A 26,718-nucleotide genomic window follows, 5' to 3' on the forward strand; every position below is an offset into this window, starting at 1 on the left:
ATCCTTACCAGATGCCCAAACCACCTCAGCTGGCTCCTTTCGATGTGGAGCAGCAGCGGCTCTACTCTGAGCCCCTCCCGGATGGCCGAACTTCTCACCCTATCTCTAAGGGAGATGCCAGCCACCCTTCGGAGGAAGCTCATTTCCGCCGCTTGTATCCGCGATCTCGTCCTTTCGGTCACTACCCACAGCTCGTGGCCATAGGTGAGGGTAGGGACGTAGATCGACCGGTAAATTGAGAGCTTCGCTTTTACACTCAGCTCCCTCTTCACCACGACGGACCGGTGCAGCGTCTGCATTACTGCAGCTGCAGCCCCAATCCGTCTGTCGATCTCCGGCTCCCTTCTCCCATCACTCGCGAACAAGACCCCGAGATACTTGAACTCCTCCACTTGGGGCAGGACCTCATCCCCGACCCGGAGTGGGCACTCCACCCTTTTCCGGCTGAGAACCATGGCCTCAGATTTGGAGGTGCTGATCCTCATTCCCGCTGCGTCACACTCGGCTGCGAACCGCTCCAGTGCGAGCTGGAGGCCCTCACCCGATGAAGCCAACAGAACCACATCATCCGCAAAGATCAGAGATGAGATCCTGAGGCCACCAAAGCGAAAGCCCTCCGCCACTTGGCTGCGCCTAGAAATCCTGTCCATAAAAATTATGAACAGAACCGGTGACAAAGGGCAGCCCTGGCGGAGCCCATCACCCACCGGGAACGAGTCCGACTTATTGCCGGCAATGCGAACCAAGCTCTTGCAACGGTTGTATAGGGATCGAATGGCCCGTAGCAATGAGCCAGACACCCCATACTCCCGCAACACCTCCCACAGGACACCCCGAGGGACACGGTCGAATGCCTTCTCCAAGTCCACAAAACACATGTAGACTGGTTGGGCAAACTCCCATGCACCCTCAAGTATCCTCGAGAGGATGAAGACCTGGTCCAGTGTTCCGCGACCAGGACGAAAACCGCATTGTTCCTCCTGCATCAGAGGTTCGACTAGCGGACGAACTCTCCTTTCCAGCACCCTGGCATAGACTTTCCCGGGGAGGCTGAGGAGTGTGATCCCCCTGTAGTTGGAACACACCCTCCGGTCCCCCTTCTTAAAGATGGGGACCACCACCCCGGTCTGCCAATCCACGGGTACTGCCCCTGATCTCCACGCAACATTGCAGAGGCGTGTCAGCCAGGACAGCCCTACAACGTCCAGAGCCTTCAGGAACTCGGGGCGGACCTCATCAACACCAGGGGCTCTGCCACCAAGGAGTTGTTTAACTGCCTCAGTGACCTCGCCCCCAGAAATTGGCGGGTCATTCCCCTCATCCCCAGACTCTGCTTCCTCCTTGGAAGACGCGTCAGTGGGATTAAGGAGGTCCTCGAAGTATTCCTTCCACCGCCTGACAATTTTCTCAGTCGACGTCAGCAGCGCTCCGCCAGCACTATACACAGTGCAGGTAGAGCACCGCTTTCCCCTCCTGAGACGCCTGACGGTTTGCCAGAACCTCTTCGAGGCAGTCCGAAAGTCTTTTTCCATGGCCTCTCCGAACTCCTCCCACACCCGAGTTTTTGCTTCAGCCACTGCCCGAGCCGCATTCCGCTTGGCCTGTCGATACCTGTCGGCTGCCTCCGGAGTCCCACAGGCTAACCAAGCCCGATAGGACTCCGGAGGCAGCCTGGTGGCTCCCTTCACCTCTGGTGTCCACCATTTGGTTCGGGGATTACCACCACGGCAGGCACCAACCACCTTGCGGCCGCAGCTCAATGCAGCAGCTTCGGCAATGGAGGCGCTGAACATGGTCCATTCGGACTCGATGTCCCCCGCCTCCCTCGGAATGCTGTTGAAGCTCTGCCGGAGGTGTGCGTTGAAGATCTCGCGGACTGGGGCCTCTGCTAGTCGTTCCCAGCACACCCTCACTACACGTTTAGGTGCACCAGGTCTGTCCAGCGTCCTCCCCCGCCACCTGATCCAACTCACCACCAGGTGGTGATCAGTTGACAGCTCAGCCCCTCTCTTTACCCGAGTGTCCAGAACATATGGTCGCAGGTCTGGTGATACGATTACAAAATCGATCATCGACCTACGGCCTAGAGCGTCCTGGTGCCACGTGCACTTATGGACACTCTTATGTTCGAACAAGGTGTTCGTTATGGCCAAACTGTGATTAGCACAGAAGTCCAATAACAAAGCACCGCTCGAGTTCAGATCAGGGAGGCCGTTCCTCCCAATCACGCCCCTCCAGGTCTCGCTGTCGTTACCCACGTGAGCATTGAAGTCTCCCAGCAGGACAACAGAGTCTCCAGGTGGAGCACCTTCCAGCACCCCCCCCAGGGACTCTAAGAAGGCTGGGTACTCCGAACTGCCACTCGGCGCATAAGCGCAGATGACAGTCAGGACCCGTTCCCCGACCCTAAGGCGCAGGGAACAAACCCTCTCGTCCACCGGGAAAAACCCCAACGTACCGGCAGCAAGCCGAGGGGATATTAAAATACCCACCCCAGCCCGCCGCCTCTCACCTGGGGCAACTCCAGACTGAGACAGAGTCCAGCCCCTCTCCAGGAGACTGGTTCCAGAGCCCAAGCCGTGCGTAGAGGTGAGCCCGACTATATCTAGCCGGTACCTCTCAACCTCACGCACTAACTCAGGCTCCTTCCCCACCAGAGAGGTGACATTCCATGTCCCTATTGCCAGTCTTGGCAGCCGGGGGTCAGTCCGCCAGGGCCTCCGCTCCTGGCCGCCACCCGGCACACAATGCACCCGACCCCTATGGCGCCTCCTGCGGGTGGTGGGCCTGCGGGAGGATGGGCCCATGTCTCCTCTTCGGGCTGTGCCCGGCCGGGCCCCATGGACTAAGGCCCGGCCACCAGACGCTCGCCCTCGGGCACCCTCCCCGGGCCTGGCTCCAGGGCGGGGCCCCGGTAACCCTATCCCGGGCAGGGTAAACTGTTCCCTCTGTGTTTTTTTCATAGGGGTCTTCTGAATCGCTCTTTGTCTGGTCCCTCACCCAGGACCAATTTGCCATGGGAGACCCTACCAGGGGGCAAAAGCCCCCAGACAACATAGCCCCTGGGATCCCTGGGACACACAAACCCCTCCACCACGATAAGGTTGCGATTCACGGAGGAGAGGAAATATCTGACACATTGTTTTCAAACCCCCGCGGTCTTTTAAACATGATATATAAGTCACTTTGATAACTTAAAAATGTTGTTGTTTGGCTTTTCCAGTTTTTGATTTGTTCGTGAGGAAATCGGTTTGGCTGAGATTAAAGTTATTAGATTAAATTAAATTTAACTTTATTAATCCATTGGGTGGGTTCCTCTGGGGTTTTCACACAGCTGAATAAACGTCAAAAAGAAAACTGATTAAACAGAAGTGTGAGATGGTAGAGAGTTCACGCCAGCGCCAGGTTATATTTTAGATAGCAAGGAACAGACGGCGGCGTTTCACTCCACCGAGGGAGCTCGTGACGTACTACCCGGCTTTCCGGGTCATCAGGTGGAAGCAGCCTCTGAATTTGGAAACCCCCGCTGTTTCCGGGCCGGCCAATAATAACAGTGACATTTAATGTATTTTATCCAATAAATAAACACTGTAAAATGAATTTATCCCCCCCAACAGCCTTTTTTAATGTCTCCCTAGTATGTCCACAACACCTCACTTTTTTGCCACATGTATCGCAAACCATGTCTCAGCTGTTTGTGGAGGTAAAATAAGTCCACATATGACTCCAATTATGCTCAGCCATTGTTGTGAGCCAGCGGCTGCGAGACATTTATACAGCCGTAATTTCGCAAATGACTATGAAAGGCGGAAGAGGAAGAAATTCCTTTGAATGTAGACAATCTGAATGATATAGTTTCTTTCCACTGTGTTCCTGTTAATGATAAACTACAAATTTACCCTAAATTACTAAAATATCGATATTTTAATGTGAGAATCGATTCTAGAACATAAATGATTGGTATCGGAGGAATCGATATTTCAGAATCGATCCGCACATCACTACTGTGTGCGTCATGTCACCTCTGGGGAGACTGGCGGTAATCGCATTTTGCATGCAAGCTCTCCATCCCTGGCAGCAACCCGGGCTGCTGCATCAGGGGTCTTGGATTGGGAGGGTGTTCGTTTAAATAATAAATAATTTTTTTTTAAAGACGGAGACTCTACAGTACGCAGAGGTAGCATCTCTTCCACAATGTAGCCTGCAATCATTTTTTAAGCTCACTTTTCTGTGCTGCTGAAGTAAAATCAAGTTTTGCCTGCTTAGCAGGAGTTGCCGCGGTGTTATCCATGGATAATGAACAAGAATCACTCAGAAGTGTCTATGCACTCGTGTCAGGCGCTTCAGTAGATTACTCGTGCTATTAACAGCAGCCGATAGTTTTTTCTTCCCAGGACATAGCTTACATATTACTGTAATATTCTTGTCTGCTTGTTTCAGAAAAGTGAAGAGACGGGAATATGTCCATTTCAAAAAACAGCCACAGGCTTCAGCCGAGTCCGACATCTTCTGCTTTAGAATAATACTATGCAGCAAACTGGCGCGAAATGACGTGCACCTGCACTACAGCGATGTTAAAGCGGCGGAGTTTACTTCTACGTTTAGAAGATAAATTATTGAAATGAAATAATGATATTCAGCGAGTTTAATTAATATACAATGTAACGCAAGTACATCGTAAGTAACTGTAATTAAAATACCTAAAAATTAACAGTAATTAGTTACTCTACTTTTTCAGTGGAAAAGTAATTTAATTACAGTAACGCGTTACTTAGTAACGCATTACACCCAACACTGTCTGGACCACACCCCAGGGAGAAGGTTTCTGAACAATTTCAGTATATCGTGTTGCATAATTCACCAGAACTCATACAAAGTGACATTCACATGCACTCTGGTGAAATGTCCTGATGAGGCTCATACCAATGCACTCAAACGGGACCTCCATTGTCAGTAATGGTGCTTTTGGAATGGCAGCTGGTTAACCAGCTGACACTCTGGGCAGGATGCGCACCATTGGCACACATCTGCCTAGATGCTCAGCCAATAAAATCTGTCCATTATTTGCTCCAGAGTTTTGTCATATTCCATATGCTGTACCATGGGGTTATAACAAGCCGTCTGTAAAATAAATTCCCGGCGACTTTTAGTTACCAACAACTGGGTGTGTTCCTCTTTTGTGAGAGTGTCACCACTCATTCAATAAAGCCTATCTTTAATCTACACAAAAAGCTGGTCGTTCAGTGCTGTGTCAGGGCGCACCATAAATTTTCATGACTTGGTCAAAGACGGAGCATAGAGATCATTTCATTTCATTTCATTCATTCATTTCATTTCATTTCATCAAGAGACTGCTCAAATGGGAAATCACCCATGGAGTGAATCACTGGAGGCCTTGCCATCGCCTCCTCTCTAGAGTCAGTGTCGAAAAGCCTTGCATCACTGCTGAGTGCAGCGCAGACACTACATGTACATGTACATATACTACAAGGTCATGGACGCATCCCCACACAGTGACCCAAAATGTTATTAAACCCTGGCCATGTGATCCTCGGTCATCCTGTGCAGGACCACCGCAGGGCAAGGAGAAAGAGACGATGGCAGACAAGAAGCACCAGACAGAGTGTCCAGGTTTTCTGAATCTTGCATCTGGTGGTTGCCCTGGTCCTGTAACGGCTCTAGGTGCTTGAGCTGCGTCACCACCTGCTCCAGGTGCATGGCTGCCAGCTCGGCCTGCATCTGAGCCAGGCTGTGTACTGGCTGCACGAGCTGTGTATCAGATATCTTGCGGTTTATCATTTAACACCACTGTGAACAGCAAGGACGCAGGTGTCATGTGCTTGCAGCAGCTTTGGAGCCATCGCTACCTGCACACTCCTCTCTCCTTCAGGTCTGGCATCACTGAAATAAGGAGAGCACAATTAATGAAGTCCTTTAAACTGCCCTGCCAGCCTCCCTGGTGCTGCCCCTCAAGCCCACTGCACTACTCCTCCTCTGCAGCTGAGCCGCAGACCGCATGTTTGACCCAATGGACAATTGAATTACTTGGAATACTGGGCAACAGTTGTCGGATATGTCACTAAAAATGTCCCCAAAAGGCCCAAATACAGTGTTTTGGCTTTAAAACCTGGATCTAATAAAATATTTAACAATATACAATGTACAATATATAGAAGACTTTAATCATAATTTGAAGCTTGTAATACAGAGTTTTTTGAGAGTAAGAAGGGCAAAAGCACTGTGTGGTAAAGAAGGCAGCAGATGGCTAGGAACAAAAAACTGTTTAAGAAATTGTTTTGCTTATTCACAGTATTTGGTTAATAAATGTACATTTCAATGTGACTCAGCAGCCTCACCTTCTAACAACTCTCATGTTGTGTTAGCAGGACTAGATTGTGGTCAGCTCTGCTAAGGAGTGGGGCAGTGACAAAGAGGCAATGCAATAAAGTAAAAACAAGAGGCTTTCAAAAATTACTAACATTTCTCAGGTTCAGCATTTAGTTTATTGTCCTTGTAATATTTAACTGGCTAAATATTTTTTAAAAGCCACCTTTGCATTCTAATTTTAAACAGCATTATAAAGTGCTATGTAAAATTAAGCCACCTTATAAGGTACTTCATTAGGTACATCTCTTCAGTTACTTCTTAATGCAAATATCTATTTAGACAATCACATGGCTCCTGTGTGCCATGTGATTGTTTGGATAAACTGTAAGGCTGTATGTAGATAAAACCACACGTAGGTTATGCAGGTACAAGTGGATGTGCTCACACAAATAAACAGATAAGCTGTCTGTAAACCTGCCTGATTTCCAGTCAAATGTCAGCACAAATTAAGGTTTTCTGAGGAATAGCTATCAACTAAAAGAGAAGAAAGTTATTTTTTGGAAGACAGTGAACTAAATAGTGTGCTGGCAAACAAAACCAAATACACATATTCAGACTGTCACTGCTGATATGAGTTACTAATGGGGATGTATGAGATATGAGAACACTTAACAGCTTTTAAAACAAATTGCTAACATGTTCACAGATTTTTTTAATGTAAGATGCAAAAAGGAAGTGTTTGAGTAATCAGTAACAGATGTTACAGTAACATAAACTTGTGGTACAAACTAGAAAATAAGAAGTAACTCTAAAATATTCATAGATCTTTATCAACAATGCTTAGCTGAGAAACAGTTTTGCAAAAAATGTTGTAGATAAAAATGTAATATCTCTCTCTTGTGTTTTTAACAGAGCTTAAACATTTTGTTTCTCAGCCCTGAAAAAAAATGTATTTTGTCTCTGTTGGTTCCTCTGGGTTCTTCTTTTCTTTATATAAAAAACATATTAAGTAAATTTGGAAAAAAAGAAACAATCTATGAATGCACACACAAGTACATGGAAGGAGTCCAAAGTCTTTGCAGTTCACAGTCTGAAGTAGATCAAGGCAAACATTCTGAAATGTAAACAACAAAAATGGAAGGTATTCATACCATTCGTTCTAACCAGGTTAGCACAGGTGAATATTTCCTCTTTTTAGGTAAATATGTCTATGAATCCCCTCCAGCTCCAAAGTTGCTGTCTTTTGGGCGAGCACCACACGTTGCAACAAACTGTTAAGGAGGTTGTGATGCTAAAGATATTAATAGATGACATTCCAGTCCTACTGTATGCATAATCATTTAGGGTATCAATCTATTTGTTGACGATGAACTAAGTGTTTATAAAAGATAGAAACAAAAGATATACATTTGTAGATAATAAATGTTATATTAACAAAATACAAATGTGGTTTGTCATTTATGAACCTTTGGTAAAGCATTAAGCATGAAAATATCATTAGAAAATGTTTAATAAATACACAGATCATTTTTCATGAACAAATAATGAACAAATGTTTGTAAATGATCAGTATATAATTTGCTGATGTATTCTTTTTAAGGTAGCCTATCAAAAGTGCAAAAAGTGATCAGGGTATTTTTAATTTTATAAACAAATTATATTAAATATGTAACTGGACTGTTGAGCACTAGAGCTGTTTGTACCTTACCTGTTATAGATGATCTGTATATGTAAGCTAAGTAAATTACACACCCTAAAAAAAGGTTATTAACAAATCTTTCTGCATCCACTTATTCTAAAGTGTAAGTTTTCACCATATCCAAACAATATTTTTATTGTTTATTATGTGTTTTTTCCTTCTTTTTTTATTATTTAAGATTTATCCAACTTTAAGTGAGCTGAAATGTGAAGACAGGTTAAAATCATTTTTGCTATAAGAATTTCTTAAACTGCATCTAAATATAGGAGAAGGATGTCTACAGAATCACACCTTTATAAAAGAGAGGCAGCACAAGCAACATGAAACCATTTTTTATCCACTTACATTAGTTGAGCATTTAACAGGAATGTGGCCAGCAAGAAACTGAATTACAAAAAACGTTTATATTTAGGAATGACAAAAAATAGCATTAATGAAATAGCATTTTACTGCAGATGCTGTTTTATCATGGGCATATACCATGGACATATAAGCAGAGAAGTGTATGTTATACATTTCACAACTGACACTAAAGATTTCTGTTATGGGAAATAGTATTTGCTATAGTATTTTGGAAATGCAGTTGAAACCCCAACACAGAACTAATGGATTTATCTATACCAGAGGTGGGGAACTCCAGGCCTCAAGGGCCGGTGTCCTGCAGGTTTTAGATATCACCCTGGGTCAATTCACCTGAATCAAATGATTAGTTCATTACCAGGTCTCTGGAGAACTTTGAGACATGTTGAGGAGGTCATTTAGCCATTAAAATCAACTGTGTTGGATCAAGGACACATCTAAAACCTGCAGGACACTGGCCCTTGAGACCTGGAGTTGCCCCAACCCTGATCTATACAATTATCTGAAATCATGAAGGACGCAGCCTAGGGGCTCTTTACGATGGACTTCTGCAAGTCATTCATTCCAATCAGTCACTACAAGGTGGTTCACCAGTAATTCCTCTGTGTGGTTCCTCCTGAGCCGCCAGACATTCCAGGCCCTGTTTAAATGTTTGGTATGAACTCCTATTTGAGCATCAACAAAAGCTGGTTAATAGTGTAATGCCTGTAACCTCGCGGGGATAAGCCTTCCACTCATCACCAATGATTATGGATCCTCTTTTGGCGTGATGAGCTATTAGTGGAATCAGTTCACTTTTTGTCCTGTTTTCAAGAAATCAGAGAACAGGTTTTCTTGATGTCAATCCCCCAGAATATCGAGTTTAACCAAAATACCAGATATTTGCTGTGTTATCAGATGCAGTAATCAGCATGTATTTAAGCAAAAATGGCATAGAGTATGGCATCTACATGTGAACACACCTCTCCTAACCCTGCCTTACAAGCCAGATCGCTCCAATCTCTGCTTCTCCACAGCATCCCCTGCTGTCAGTGGTGGCTTTTTTAAACTATAGAAATGATTAACTTGACATCAGAAAAATACGCAATCAGCTTTACTGTTATGACACAACATTAATGTGACAAATTAGTGTCTGTTGATGCAGAAGTGGTGGTGGATGGCCTAGCTGTGCATGTGGGGTGGATGGCTCAGTTGTAGATTTGGTGGTGGATGGCCCAGCAGTGGAGGTGGTGGCGGTGGATGGTTCAGAGGCAGAATCAGAAGGCAATCCAGTAGTGGAACACTTGAGTGGAACTCTGTTGTTGTGGCTGTTCCTCTGTAAACACTATCAAGTGATCTATGTTAACTTTGGGTGTTGTCACACCTTGGCTGTTAACAACACCCACGGTTTTTCCTGTGATAACAGCAATGTTGTAGGGGCCAAGGTAGTTAGGAACTAACTTGCCTCCTTTCCTCTGCTGGCTCCTCATCTTCAGCATCCACGCTCAATCAAAACAAAATGAAAAAAAAAAAAAACCCAAAAGAAAACCTTATCTCAATCTTCATGCCCACATGTAAATTGAGAATAGGTTTGACTTTGTTTTAGATGGTTTGGATTGAGCTGTTTTGCTATTTGAAATAGCAGTCTGAAGCATGCTGTCGAGCTTCAGAATTTCATCTCCTGCTCAGCAGACAAAATGTCCTCCACACTGCTGTCCACCTCTAAAATGATGATTATGTGATATTATACAAAGACATTAAAATAATTTCTGCAAAGTTACAAAAATTAAAAAGTTATTTATTTTTTAACAAACAAAGGTTTTAAAAAGAACTTAAACCTTAAACCAAGTATTCAGCAGGAATTTGAGTGTGATATCTCGCCTCTCTACCAAACATTAAAAACAAGGCAAATACTCTGTAGTCACATTGTGCTTTGTTCTCAGGCCAAAATGACGGCATGGCGGCAATGAAATGACAGCATCCAACTGTCCCATTCATGTGGTCTGTCATTAACCAACTTAGACAGTGGTCTGCAAAATAAAATAGCAAAGAATTCATTACGATATGAAAGAAAATTTAGTTACAAATATAAATACGTGTAAATTACATGATAACTCTGTATGGTACCATTCTTCCTCTCAAACAAGCCCATTTGTCTGCGGGTGGTATGGGGCACCGAGACCTCTTTCAATATTAAGAATTTTGCTAACTTTCTTTTTGATCTGCATTAAGAAAATGTAATGATACAGGTAAAATAAGATTAAACTGCACTGGTCAATGAGTTCAATTATTGCGGAATAATCTATACTCTAAATTATGGATTTATCTTTTGCATGTTGTAGCTGCTATTTCATTCACAAACGCCTTCCCTTGTTCAATAAGAATCTGCTTGGGTGCTTTAAACTGATAGAATAACTTAAGAGTGCACTGGGTTACTTCATCAGTGCTCTTTGAGTTTAAAGGATATGCTTGGGGCCATTTAGTTAAACAGTCAATAGTACACATATGTCCTGGATTCCATTCAAAGTGATTTTGAGTTTTCCAGCCAAATGCATGCCGATCAACCCAAATGGCTGTGTTACCTTTTAAAGACAGAAAACATTAATGATTACATTTGAGCAATTTAGTCTTATATATTTCAGTTATTTTCAATAATTGTTTTTGTTGACATGTAAAAAAAGAAAAGTAAAATAACAATACACCTAAAATGTTTGTCTTTTTAATTATGACCCCGCTGGCCCGGCATGCTACACACTGACTCACCTGAAAGTGCCAGGGGGCAGCATTTTTGAGTTTATTTTCTATTTTTTGATTTCTTATGATATATGGGTAATATTGTTACATTCTTGTGTCACATTTGTGTGTATTAGTATGGCTTTAGTTGGGTTAATAGTCTGTTTGTCTCGCTATATGTTCTCTGAGTCTTGTCTCTTCAGGTCTCAGGTTTTCCTCATGCTCCTGTTCAGGTCATGTTTATGTCATATTTTTCATGTTTAGTTTTATTTTATCCCAGTTTAGGTTTTAGTTTAACTTTTCCCCAGTTCGCCTTGCCTTGCTTTTTTTGTTTTTGCTATAAGCCTTAATAAACAGCTCACTTTTTGTTATACTTAGTTTTCTCTCCTGTGTCTGCCTTTGGATCCACACCACAACACCCCAGCTGCTCAGCTGTGACAGAAAGGAAAGCAAAAAAAAAAAAATAAACTAAAAAAACTAAAACTAAAAAACAAGTTTGCTTAATTATTTTTATTCATGTAAAGCTCATACAAATTTTTTTAAAAAAACAAAAATGAAATGTGTAAGACATCAACTACACCTTTCATCTTTGCCTCATATTGGAGCCAAACAGTACTCTTATTATCATAAAACTTTACACAAGAAGTAAATTAATTTTTGTGAGATTAACAATATGAATGGAAAGTTCGGGTGTATACAGACCCATAAATTAATGTCCTCAGTCATTCCTGGCCAGAATCAACCTCTCAAGTCTTTGAGAGGTTGATTCTTGGGTTTTCTTCTTACCACAATTTGATCTTCTACTGCTGAAAAATCAATGAACACTTCAATTGCCTCTTTGGGCCCACACAGCATTTTGCCTTAAGACACTGACATGTACCTTTGTAACTTATAGAGTACAAATGGCCGTCTGTAATAGGTCAAAGGAATAAGTGCTTGGACCTACAGTTAAACAAAACAAATAAAACAGCCTTTCACTATTTACTTGCAGGAGAACACTTTAACACAGGAGCAGTGGTTCATAATGTTGCTGACTTTTGTATTTGTAGGACAGCTCAATAACCAACACCCCTAAACATGAAGTAATCTTTAAAATTGTGTTTTGTTGTTTGTTGCAACATTATTTTCTTTCTAAAAAAAATAAAATAAATAAATCTAAAAGAAGCTAGAAAAATGTGCATTTCCTGCAAAAAAGTAAATGCCGTGTAGCAGAAATTGTCTTCTGAAAACAGCTGAAAAAGCGGAACTATCTGCTGAAAAGTGGTGAAAAGGCTGAACGGTCATTGGTAGGAGTTGAACCAGCCACCTGCTGTCAGGACGCCTGCTCATCTTGCACGAGCTAAACCGGCACTCATCCCAGCTAGTTAAACCGACCTGCAGAAGAAGCTGAACTGTCCGCTTGGGACAGGTGAAGAAGAAAAATTGTGGTAATAGTTAAAAAGAAAAGAATGAAGAAACAGTAACTCATTAGGTTGAATGCCTATGACATTCACCCAATCACAACTCACGTCATCTCCAGTAATGGTGGTGACGATGGTCACTTGGGAATGATAAAAGACACTCTACATGTTTTAGGACAAATGTGATACACAAGAGACGTAATTATGGTACACTACTTTTGCTCCTGAAGTGGGCAACATTTAATTAAAGTCCAATTAAAACTCTGTGTCAAATAAAGACTAGTGCAAGCATAACAGTTACAGGGTAAAAAGTACTCCTTGTTAAAAACTCATCAAAACTCAGAGCTCCTGGCCTTCAAAGACAAATTTTATTTTTTTGAAAAATCTGTAGGAAAGGTTCAGTTGGTTTTGTATGACAAAATATGCACATACAGAGTGGGATCCATTACTGTTTAATTCTCAGTTTACACAGCTAATTGAAAGATCTCTGTGGCTTCAAAAAGCGAAAAAAGAGGATGCTACAGAAAATGACATCAGCAAAAAAAACAAACAAACAACAAATTGCCAAGCTATTGGCAAGGGAAGGGATTATTAAGGTATTCTGATTCTGATACTAAAGCTGTCAATAATTATAATACTGTGTTGCCTATATTGTCATTTGAGAATGTGCTATATACTGCCAGCAACCTTTTAAATTCCATAAATATATACTTCACTCTTTATTATAACAGGGACACTAACTTGTGGTTATTTGCATGTTGTGGCTGCAATAGCTGCGCACAATCCCATAGACAGCAGTTCGTTTCTGACAGGCAATCACCTTTTGGCACAAAATCAGGAATCCCATAAGCAGTATGTCTGCAGGAACAATAAGTTGATTTGTGCAATGGCAAAAAAACAAAACAAAACAAAAAAAACAGAAAAAGGATGTCTCCCAGTTGCAGATCTTTTTTTCCTCAAGTATTCTTACTCACTGGGTTACTTCATATTAGAAGTGAGGAAAAACAAAGACTAAATGTAAGTGAAGGAGACTGTAACACGGAGATATCTTTTCCCCTGCGGACATGCCGATGGGTGATAGGCTTTCCAATTGTGTTCAGTGAAAAGCGCAGTTATGTTTGTGGTGTGATGTGCTTGTAGTAGACTGGTGTTGCGATGACGTTACATTCCTTTAGCATAAATGACAGGTAGCTACGTGACTCCCCGCTCAAACCAGCATTCCTCCATGTACAGGATATGTACATCCTCGTCATTGAAAGAGTGATCACCGGCCTGTAGGTGTGAAAAGACTGCAGAGTGCTGGCATGAGGAGTTAGCTCTTCTGTCATGGAAAAAAAACATATTCACCTCTAAATTGGACTAATGAAATTCTCTCTATTTTGGTCTTGTTAGAATTTATTTTATCTCTAAGATTATATACCTCATAATTTAATCACACATTTGTTTTATGTTTTACTGCACACAGTTATTTATCGTAGAATAGAGCTTTGAAAAGAGAATACCACACATTCCACAACCGGAAAGTATCACAGTGGTGCTGAAAGGGGATTTCTTAAAATCACCCCGCAATTCTTCAGCTGAGACACTTGAGTTAGAAAACACAAACACTGCAGTTGTCTTTACTCGCGAGGACAAGTGACAGAGCTCTCCTACACGTAAGAGACACTCACAGACTTGTGCTCTGTCACCGTCTGCGTTCTTTATTTATACAAGAGAAATGAATACATTTGTTCAGTGACATGAGCATGTGCGTATGTGATTGTGTGTGTATGTATGTGTGTGTGTGTGTGCAAGGTCAGAACTGCTTGTTCAACTTCTTACTATCGCTGTAGAAAGATTCAGATACAAATATCAGAACACGTTTCATAAAGAACAATCAGTTCTAAACAAGGAAAAGGTCATCATGCAGTATTCTATCATCAATAAACTTATATCACTAAAAGCTTATACTGACTACTCAGTACAATTTTCTATTGACAGGTGCTTAGAGTAGACTGGTACATTGGCTCCATTAGACCAAAACAACACTATAAATCAGTTGTTAGGAAAAGCTCTTTTTCCCTCTTCTCGAACTCTACAGGAAAAGAGATGGCTGCCATGGTAATGTCAGACGCAACATTTTCTTATAGGGAGATGTCCGAAAGGTGCAGAAGATGAAACGTGAGCCGGACATGGGGCCTAAAGTCTTTCCTCCAACTGTTGGCCAACCATGTTAACATTCTGTTTTTACCACATGCAGTAAAACTGTTTACTGCTTGTGTGTGGCAGGCCTTTGAAGGTGCACTGTCAATTTTTCAGAAAATTAAGGGATTTTAAGTGCGGAAAATATGGTATATTATAAAAGTAAACATATATATTAAAAAAAAACAAAAAAAAAAACACACACACCTAGAGACCAAACACCTCATTTTAGGCTAAAATTGCAATATAGAATTATACTCAATGCAGTTAAAGATAAAACTGCAAAACATTTATGAATAGATCATCTTTCTGAAATCAGTTGTTTTCTGAAACTTTTTCACAGATCCAGTGATGAGAAGATGAACACCAAAGATCATTCCAAGAATTTTTTCTACCCCGAAAGACATGAACATAGTCCTCTTCTCCACCATTATCAGGCTGACCTCTTGCCCAGTACCTAGCAAGTCAGCAACAAAAATGATCTTGAAATCAAGATGTGTGTTGCTTGTGTGTGTGTGAGGGGGGGGGGGGGGGGGGGGGGTGTCAGAGCAGCTGTAATTAATTTAACTGAGTATAAATACACTGTACATTATAATCACCAAATTTCAAATAACAATGGGGATGAGAAAAATAAAGTTTTGGGTTTGCCTTTTCAGGACATGGTGGTTTTTAATCACCCTTGCATAAATTCTGCAGATGGCAAAGCACACTAGTTCAGAAATTATTCTGACCCCCTGTGGCCAAAACAAGTCATTAGCACACATCTTTAAACTTTTGGTCATGCAGTTGGGATCCACCCACTGACATGTAAGCTCACCATTGTGTTTAATAACCACCATCGGGTTTTCACAAATTTACTATGTTAAGAAATAAACTGAACCAAAGTGAAGACTTACGTCAGATTCAGTGGAGTCCCATCTACCCATTTCCATGTTCCCTCCTGTTCTTTGTCATTCAAACCAATCCAAACTTCTGTGGTGATTTTAGAGAGTAAGTTCTGTTTAATATGAAGGAAAAACGTTTATTTTACTTTCGAACACAGTTTTAGTCTATGCAGTTTATTGTATCTAAAAGTCTCTTTTAAAAATCCAAAGCCAGCACTAATTAAAACTTTGAATTTTCTTTAACGCATTTCGTGCAACACTGAAGATACATTTAATGACAGCTCTCACTCATTCAAATCTTTAATTCTTTTTGTCATATTTTTTTCAACAATCAATAAGTCATTGCCACCAAAATCTCTTCATACTGTGTAAACAAGTGTGGTCAAAATGTTAATATATACTGTCCGTGGACTATTAGAGGTGTCTGCTCATGTCATAAATCTAATACACATTTTTACTAAAACATAGAACATCACAACCAAAAATCATGTGCTGTGGAAACCAAACATAGTGCAATAGTATTCTGTAGGTTACTGGACTTCCTGTCACTCCTGCCCCTTGAGAAATGCCTCATAGCAAATGCTCTTTCCTGCAATGTATGCTGCATCCCCTGCATTCGTTGGCATCTTTTCCATATCCTGTTTTCCTTATCCTTGCTACACTGCCACACTTCCTTATTCTTCCTCCGCGTCTTCTTCCACTGACAGGTTGTTTCCCCGATACAATTTCTGTCTAAACAGATTTCTGTGATACACTCTAGTACATTAAACATGTTTTAAAATGTTCATGATTTTTTTTTACTTTATTTTGTGTTAACACTACAAAAAAATGTATACTTTGAAATGAAAACTATTCAGCAAAAATGGAAAGGGTTTCATTAAATTCTGTATAGAATCAGAGCAATCTAATCTGTCTAAAAAGTGTCTGTCTCACACTGTGACAGAATTATAGTTGTTTCAGTGTTTAAGGTCTAGATATGTGTTGATTAAATGTTGAAAGATTAATAGAAACATTTCCTTGTTTTTAAAAACCAGAAAAAGCTATTTACATTAAAAAATAGGAGCTTGAATTGCAAATTTATTTACATCTCAATAACACACACATACATAAACACTATACCTCCTCTTCGGGGCTGTCAATAACCACCAGATCTGCTTCTCTGCCTCTGCAGTCCCTTCTGGCTGCATCCCAGGAACCAAAGCTTTCAGAGAGGAGATAGCAGCTATGGTTGAAGCTGCTCCATCCTACAGGACATGTTTTATCTGGAAGAAATTACAAACAAGTAATATTTGAGTTATTGAATTTTTTTTTTCTGAACTGTATAACAATTCTTATTTGATTTCTGTTTAATTAATTAAAGTCCTCCAAAGACTTGATCACAAAGATCTAAGCATAGTTTAATCGCTTGAGACTCAATAGTAAGAATAATAATCATAACCATAATATAACACAAAAAACCTTACAATCTAGTAATAAAAACATTTAACAAATACAACAATGACAACATTAAACACTAGCATAAAAAGCAATCAGAAACCCCAAACAAAACCACTTATATACTTATATACTTATATATATGTACTGTACCAGTGTACCTCCACATGTGATGTGACAATAAAAGTGATTTGATTTGATATTTAGCCATGCTGGTGTTTTTATGTTAGCCACAACAAAGCACATCATATTATAAAATAAAACAGGGCAAGGACAATTAATATCTAGAATTACAATCAGAGATAAAACTTCAAAACATTTATGAATAAATCATCTTAAAGAAACTGTACTTGGGTTTGGTGTTTTTTCGCAGATCCATTGGCGATATTGTATCAAACACCAATCATCATCCCAAGACCTTCTCTCATCCTTTGTGACATAAGCACAGTTCTGTCTTCCACCATTATCAGGTTGTGTTGGGTCCCAGTACCTAGCAGGTCAGTGACAACAACATTATTTTTTATTATTATTGAAGGGAAAATGAGCCTTTGTCTTTGGTTTTTGTGTGAGGAGTTTTCTCAGACTGATTTTCCATCAGCAGCTTTGAGTTTTTATAAACACACTGTACATTAAGATCACCAAATTACAGATAAAACTAAATATATATTTTATTTTACTTTTACTACACAAAGTATACAGAGAAACACACACGCACAGACTGCACAAACATCTTGACTGATATAATAACTACTGCCTTGGCCCAGTGTGGAAAAAAAGTTTGGAAATCTTTTGGAAATATAATAGTAATGAATGAACTAGTAAAGTAATAAACTGAAGCAAAGTGAAGACTTACGTAAGAGTCAGTGGAGTTCCATCTACCCATTTCCATGTTCCCTCCTGTTCTTTGTCATTTAAACCAATCCAAGCGTTTTTTTGTGGTGATTGTAGAGAGAAAGGTCTATTTAATATGAAAAGAAAACATTTTACTTTTAAACCCCAATTTCATCTGCATATTTTATCTATAAACTATAGAATTATTTTATGTCATAAGTTGCACCTGGGAAGAAACATAATCATAGCAAATAATTTCATTTCACAGGCGTGTTAAATTCCTTGCTCCTAAATTCATGCTAGAGCATGCAAAAAGAAGCCTTTGCACACAAAGATTGTCTGTTTTGCATACACTGCTATTTGTTTACAATTTGAACAAAATGTTTGCCAAATAATTATCAACAGTTATTCTTTTCCTGCGTAGTGGAAATACAGATAACTATCACTGGATTACTTTACTGCTGAACAAATACTTCAAACTGTCCGCTTAATCTGGTGTACAACATAGCTTTTATGATTTAAAAAAATAATTATAATGAGGATAATGCATGATTCTCAAGAAAAAGAAAAAACTGCATAAACTTATTATTATAAAATGTGAATGAATGTAAACTGTGCCTATGATGCTGCCTTTGAATGCTCTTTGATCAGTCAAACACAGCTGTACACATCTGGCTGCAGAGCTTCACTGACTGTGGTTCAGGCGCCACTGTAATTCATCTAAATAATGTTACATATTCTCCGAACAGTCAATCTGTGGAGTGGACAGGAGAGGAGGATGTTACAGGCTGTCTTTAGTAAGTAGCTTATTTGTCTGATCTGAACTAGTGTGTAATAAAACTGTTATCATTGATGCTATCACTTTGTGTAAATCTAAAGGGTCTTATAGCTACATTATGCACCATCCTTGAAGCTGCTGCACGCTAGGTGTTTTAAGTTTTTATTAGTGGTGTCAATAGATTAAAAAAGATTAACTAATCAATATCACAATTTTCTGTTATTAATCGTGATTAATTGCAATTAATCGCAATTATTTGATCAATAGTCTGGCATTTTTTCAGCTTTATATTTTAAGGTTGTAACAGACATTTATGCAATACAATGAAGTAAATGCAGAATAAACACAAAGAATATATGCTGAAATTCAAAGTGAATTTTAATAGTTTTCATCAATCTTTAACACAGTGAAAACTTAAAAAACCTTCAAGGTCATCAACAGTTACTGAACCCCGGCCTAAAGGTTAAAGTGAATACCATAACAGAATACCATAACAATAAAGGGTGCACAAAGCTCAGTATTTAAAACAGAAAAAGACACAGCTGAAAACCCAGAATGTTGAACATTTTTCACTCCAAAGGAGCAATTTGGCTTAGTCCTTCTTTGCACTAAGCCAGTTACTGAGACAGACTATTCTGTTTACATTATCTGATGACAAAGAAGCACGCTTCTTTTGAATGATGTGACCTGAGAGTGAGAATAAGCTCTCACAAGGCACTGTGGTTGCAGGGGTTGGCAGGTACTTGTGTGCAATAGGTGCCAGCCTGGCATGTGCTCCTTCTCTCTTTAACAACCACTGTAGTGGACACTCTCCTACGTCAATTTTGGGCTCTGCTTTGTACTGATTCAGACAGCAGTCTATAGCATTTCCTCTTCCTCTGTATCTGAATCAGAAGAACCCAGCAAGCAGATGGATATCTTGCTCTTCTTTGGTGATGGTTCCTCTGTTGTCTGAGCAAATGGTTGGTGTGCATGCGTCTCTGCCATCAGAAGGTCATGTACTGAAGCCCGCACCTCTCTTCTTTCATCTTTGGAAAGGCACTTAAGGTCTTTAAACCTGGGATCAAGGGCAGTAGAGATCTTCAGCCATGTGAGATTGCTACTGTCCCTCCACTGAGCTAGGTTTGTGGTAAAAACCTTCTTAAACCCCAAAACAGAAACTGGGTCATCATCTGAGGGCTCCATAATCCTGAACAAATGACTCAAGGCTGACAACATGACGGAACAGGAGACATACCACTCTCCCCCCAGCAGTTCGGTCACATATCTGCAATTGAAAAATCAATTGCTGGACTCCTGACCCATCTGGTCCTCATACAAAGCATGTGGTCTCGACACAATGGTTCCTCTCAAGGGCGGATTGTGACACACATCTCCTGATGCAGCGCGAATGACTTCTCTCAGTCCGTCATCTTCTACTATGCTAACTGGTCAGCAGTTTTTAGCTATCCAAATTTCCAAGGAATTGGTTAATTTTTCTCTCACATTTTTTGTTATTCATCCATGAGCACCATACTCCTGAAGCGTAGACTGGCAAGGTCCCATAGAGGCGGATTCAGTTGGGTGTTTTGCTCTCAGGTGATACACCAGTGATAAACTGCTTCTGTGGTACTTGAAATCAGCTTTGCAAATTGTGCTCTTTACTCTCGTTTTGTCCATCAGGCCGTCAGGCAACTTCTTAAAGAGAAACTCTCCACCCAAAAGTCCATCCTCGTCCATGCTTGCATGTTTTAGCTATAGTAGCGTGGTATCACTTCTTCTTCTAACCATTTCTGTCAAGCTAAACGCCAGCATAGCACAATGTTGCCCCTTCCTGCAGAGCTGTTCATGAGTTTAAAGGTCTTAGATTACAGGAAATGTAAAAAAAAAAAAAAAAAAACTGCCCTATTTGTGTTACATTTTTCACGTTGATCTCAACAATTAACGCGTTCATTTTGACAGCACTAGTTTTTATGATTTGTGATTATACTGTATCTGTGCAGCTGTTGTAGATCCATCACTCTGGTCTGATCCATCAACATCTATTTGCTGTCTGTTGTCATTCTGTTGTCACTGCATAAATATTTGTTGTACAATTTTCTTTAAATTATTTACATTTTAGTTTGATCAGTTTTTTTATTCAGTAAAAATATTTTTTTATTACAGTAAAATGTACATATATTCTGCATTAAAATATTCTTCAAACTCTATACAATTGTTTAGTCTTTAAATTGTACACCACAGCTGAAGCTAATTCACTGTAGCTAAATCATACCACAATTTGTTAGTTGATTCAAATGAATTTAATGCTACGTTCTGTGCACCAGTGAATGTCCTGCTTTATCACTGGCTTCACTTTAATACTGAAAAACATTTTAATTTTAAACGTGTCCTAATTCTAGGACACGTTTTGAAGCTCTTCCATCCAGTTATGGTATGTGCAGTTAAATGTGTTTGATGCAGACTGATCAACGTTTTGTTCAAAGGTTTAAATGTCTGTATTTTGGCCAAAGTAAAAATTTGGCCATCACAGGCTTCTTTTCCTGATCCTTTTTATGTGTTTTTTAAGTCATAAAAGCTTTGTAATACTGTACAACAGATTAATGGGACAGCAGTGACATGGCTTCACAACTTCAGAACTTGCCTTAGATTACTCTGGTTTAAAGGATTTGTTCAGCAGTAAAGTAATACAGTGGTAGCTGTTTGTATTTATACTGCTCTACATCAAACAACAACTCATACAGTAAATCACTCTAGTTAACCTGCAGCATGCTGTAAATCACTCAAACCTTTCATTCATTTGTCATGTTTTTTTTCCCCAAAAATCAATAAATCATTGTCATCAAAAACTTGTTGATGCTGTCTAAACAAGGTGATCAAGATGTTAATATATTCTCTCAGTGGTGTTACGGCCCTGGCCATATACAGGATCAGTGTGTGTCAGTATGTCTGTATTGTTTTTCATATGTGTGTACTGTGCCTTTAAAAGTCTCAGCAGGCCCCTCCTTGGGTGAGCTGTTTTGGGTTGGCTTTGACCTGGCAGCTTCTGATTGGCCCCACTATCAACAGGCTGTTTTTTTTTTTTTCAGTATAACCTTTTTCTGAAGGAAAAAGGTTCATAAAAGATTTGAAGAGATTTTGCTGATGCACTTTAATTCAGCAAATATAATTTAAAATAACCATATTCATCATTGTTTTTTAACTTTATTCTGATTGTGTTAACATTAAGAAAAATGTTCATTTTTTAATATTAAAACTAATAGTAAAAAAATAAGAACCACCAAATAAGAAAAAAACAAAACAGAAAATGTATTTTAGTTATAGGGTTTTTCCCCTCAATGAAGCAAAACTATCAATTTTGTTACCTGGTTTAATGTCTAGATATGTGCTGATTAAATTCTAAAAGTTAATTTTTTTTTTCAAAACTGAACAAAGTTTTTAACTTCTATGTTAATTTACACCACAATAATACAACCATACATGAGGCCAGGAGGTAACAAAATGAACGAATTAAAGACACCAGTAAATATATAATTAAATGTTTCATTAATTAATAAAAAATTGAATCAATTAGTCAAATAAATATGTAAATAATTAATAAATGCCAATTCATTTCATTTAAAACATTTAATCAATTATTTATTCATTTCAAATAGCATTTAATTAATTAATTTACAATCTGAAATAAATAAATAAATATTTATCTATAATTATTTATTTATAAATAAATAATTAATAAATAATTAATAATTTTCACACTAAATTAATTAATTAATTAAGTATGAAAAAAATTTAATAAATACATCATGACATAATTAATTAAATATGTCAATAATTAATTACTCAAACATGTCATTAATTGAATACAATTTGAAATAAATGAATAATTTAGTAAATGTTTTTTAATAAAATGAATATGCATTTAATTATTAATGAAATATTTATTTATTTAATTAATTCAAATTGTAATTAATTAATGAAATATTTAATTAATGAAATAATTAATTATTTAATTAATTATTTCATGGTAGGTTCATTTTGTCACTCCTGGACCTTCATATCCATAAACACAGTACCTGTTCTTCAGCGCTGTCAATAACCACCAGATCTGTTCCTCTGTCTCTGCAGTCCTTTCTGGCTGCATCCCAGGAACCAAAGCTTTCCGAGAGGAGATAGCAGCTATGGTTGAAGCTGCTCCATCCTACAGGACATGCTTTTTCTGGAAGAAATTACCAACAAGTACCAGTTCAGCACATCGGCGGGTGGGGGGGTGGGGGGGTGGCTTACTTGGCTTAAGCCCAGGTTGCTGTTTCAGAAGCCCAGGGTCTTTTGGGAGTGTAATTTGTTTCATAGTTAAATGCCTGACTGACAACTGTATAAAACAAAAGCTACACACAATAGAGCACTTTTGCAAATATGTGATGTCTTGATGAATCGAGCAGGTATTTGAAGTTCACACAGCACCATTCTTGCATGAAAATATCTTAGAAGTTTATTTTGTGACCCAGAAAGAGTAATATTTCAAACTCCGCCACTCTGTGTTCCTCCGCCACTGCCTCGTTTGAGCTGTAGACAAAATGGATTCTGGGATATTGCATTTCGTCATTTCGAGCTGATTGGAGACCAGAACAGCCAATAAGGTATTTTTGCATCCAAGTCTGTGATTGGCTGGTTTTTTGGCACAAATATAACGGTGTACACAGTTGAGCACGCACGGCAGAAATAGCAACACATTATGAGCCAGTGCAAATACAAAAACTGAGGGGCTGCTATTGCGTGTGTGTATGGATAATAGCAAACACTGAAATACATTTTTTGCACGCAGCAATGAATTTTGTTCACTCAAATTCAGCTTTTCTTCGCTCAAAATAAATTTCTCCTCAAAATGCAACACTTGCACCTGCAAACTCTTTTTTACTTGTGCTCAAAATTTATTTTACGTGTGCTCAGAATAGTGGCACAAAAATAACGCCATAGTTGCAGGCTGCTGAGTTTGCATCTTTTGCTGTGAAGTACAGCCAGACTTTGACCACTTCGCCTTGGGCACTTTTAATTGACCCTGTGCACGAGAAAATGCTAACTTCCTGGTTTAAGACCGGATGTGGGGTTGTACATTTCCGGTAGCTTTACTTTGCGGTCAATCGCTACTGCAAAGATATACTCCAAAATTGATGTCCAAAACTCGAAAACGGAAAGATCGCGTTAAGTTACAAAGAGGAGAAGGTGGGAACACTCACCTCACTTGTGTCATAAAAATCTAATGATCAATTTTGACGTTTAAAGAGTTTAAATCGATCAGTTGTTTACATCACTCAACACAAGCAGAACTGCATTACTGCATGCAGAAGACACATCATCCACATTCAGAAGCACATCTCTGTATAGTGACTGGTCTTATGATTTAAACAGGCAAATGTTCAGCATTCAAACTACAGGTGAAGAATAGAATAGAAAAGAATAACCAGATGTGTCGATATCAGCTAGTCAGGTACACACCCACACAGCATGTTAACAAACCATGAAAAAAGCCACACAAAAAATGAATGATTGCTGGTAAGGGTTTCTATACATTAGTTTTTACGAAGGGTATGTTGTGACTTACCTTCAAAATTACAGCGGTCCCTGCTATAACACGGTTCACCTTTCACCTCGCTGTTTCGCAGATTTTTTAGTGCAAGTTTTTTGTTGCATGCTTTTTTTTATGTCCTGATCGCTGCAGACGATCTCCTCAGTGACGTCTCTCCTGTACAGTACAGAATCGCTGCATCGATCGCTAGCAGTGTGACTCTGAAGTGCAGTACTGTATGTCCACGATGTCCACAAAACGTTTTGCACCGTCAAAAAATAAAATTGGCTACTTGATTTCACCTATCGCTGGTTATTTTTTAGAACATAACACCCGAGATAAATGAGGGACAGCTGAGAAATATAACATTTGAATCCATTTTCTCTTTTGCTCTGAGGCGCAGGGGAAAAATATCAACAAGTCGATGAACATCATTTACAGATATATTGGGTAAATGCCCGAGACATCTATAGAAATGTAAATCGCCGCTTTATTTATTCATTTGCTTAACTTGTTTTGGACCGTAAACAGGGCACGAATAGGACACCGGAAACAAAGCTCCCCACAGGAGTTTCCGCACCGGAAGTAGCATATGCTAACGTGCACATTTGTAGCTCTGCTCTAAAAGAACGTACGTACCTGGGCCCGCCTACTATCCTTGGAAACTGTAGGTTTGCTTATAATAATCAGTCCGCTGTAATTGTATGCCAGGCGTTTTATTAGCAGCCAACATGAACGTCTGTACACTCGTAACCGGAAGTACACATAACCCCCAGAGAGAACCACAGCGACACCTGCTGGAACTCTCCGTAACAGCAGCAACAGGAGGCAGTATGGACAAACATAACATTGCTGTTATCTACATCCCCCTTTTCAGTTTTTTTTTTCTTATTGGTTTTGCACTTTTCAGGCAAACCCAAATCAAACAACACCACCGTAATGGAAGAACTTATCAGGTTATGGATTACACAACAAAATGAAGGTTCAAATATCAAATGAAATTCACAGTAATCATTGTCATAACTGCGACAAGTATGCAATAACATAACTCGAGATAAAACACATTTCAAAACAGAAGATACAGCACCAGTGTGCTTTTAATCCACGTATTTACTATTCGGTTTAGACACTCTACCAGATCTGGTTCGGTACAAGTTGTCATCAGAGCGTACTTGGCATTGTGTAGGTGTTATCACCTGTTCTGACTGTTTTGTGCCATGTTGTGGTGGGTCGAGTTGAACTTGAATTGTTTCATGTTTGTTGGTTTGTGTTTTATTAGGTTCACTTTCATCCGCTCGTCGAGATGTGTCCAGTTCATCTGGTGTTGTAGCGAGCTTTTCGGGTTGAGGCTCGCTCACAGGCAGAAGATGTTGTCTGTTGCGCCTGTATTCTTTTCCACCCGACTCAACGACATAAGAGCGAGGTTCAGCACATACCTTACTTACAACTCCAATCTTGTCATGTCCTCTCTGTGTTTGTAATCTCACCACCTCGTTTGGTGTTAATGGACTGAGCAGCTTGCTGGACTTGTCGTAGTGCTGTTTTTGAGTTTTACGCTTTTTTGTGAGTTGAGTTTTGATAGTGGTTGTCACTTTTGCTGTTGGTGTTAGCAGTTTTTTGCACACAGGAAGGGTTGACCGCGTTCGTCTTGATAGCCGCCTCTGTGCTGGTGAGCCAAGAATGTTGTCTCGTGGCGTGTTGCGTAGATGTAACAGGTTCAAATAGAAATCAGTTCCATCTCTTTTTGATGTTTCAAGGAGTCTTTTAGCACTCCGGACAGCTCTTTCACTGAGTCCATTTGACTGAGGGAACTCAGGGCTGCTTGTGACATGTATGAACTCCCAGTGTGTGGCAAACTCACGAAAGGTCTGGATGGTAAACTGGGTGCCATTGTCTGAGTACAGTTTCTGTGGTATCCCATGTACTGAGAAGTGGTGTTTGAGTTTGTTAATGACTGAGGCAGATGTTAGGTTTTCAAGTTTATCTATTTCAAACCATCCAGAATACGAATCCACGAGCACGAGGTAGTGGCGGTTGTCCCATTCGAATATGTCTGTGGCTGTGATGGACCAGGGAAGATCAGGAATTTGGTGTAGTTTCAGGGGTTGTTTTTGTTGGTGAGGCTTTAGACTGTTGCAAATGCTGCATGATTTGACTTTGTTCTCAATGTCAGAGTTTATTGTCAGCCAGAATACGCTGTCCCTTGCTCTTCTTTTTGTAGACTCCATGCCTGGATGTCCCTTGTGTAGTTCCTGCAGATAGGTTTCATGTAGTGATGCTGGAACGATGGCTCTGTTGCCTTTCATAATGACATTGTTGTCGATGATTAGTTCATCGTGGTAGCTGAAGAATGGTTTTATTTCTATAGGCACACTACTTGCTTGTTTTGGCCACCCCTGCTGGATGTAGCGGGCAAGTGTCTGTAGGGTAGCGTCCTTCGAGGTGTGTTCGGTGAGCTCTTGTAGGCGTTTTGGTGAGATGAGCTGAAGTGACATTACCTCGAAGTCGCGCCCCTCTTCCTTTAGAGGTTGCTCATCCAGCGTTGGTGTGCGAGAGAGTGTGTCTGC

The 26,718-nt window shown here is 40.0% G+C and overlaps 1 pseudogene; it reads right to left on the reverse strand.

Moving 5' to 3' along the window:
* Positions 1-19,198: 19,198 nt before the first annotated feature.
* Positions 19,199-19,875, reverse strand: LOC148095643 (E3 SUMO-protein ligase ZBED1-like; annotated as a pseudogene).
* Between the last annotated feature and the right edge of the window lie 6,843 nt (positions 19,876-26,718).

Source organism: Neolamprologus brichardi, unplaced genomic scaffold (assembly GCF_056152115.1).
Source record: "Neolamprologus brichardi isolate AB-2024 unplaced genomic scaffold, ASM5615211v1 NODE_ptg000063l+_length_572389_cov_1, whole genome shotgun sequence".
Taxonomy (NCBI): Eukaryota; Metazoa; Chordata; class Actinopteri; order Cichliformes; family Cichlidae; genus Neolamprologus; species Neolamprologus brichardi.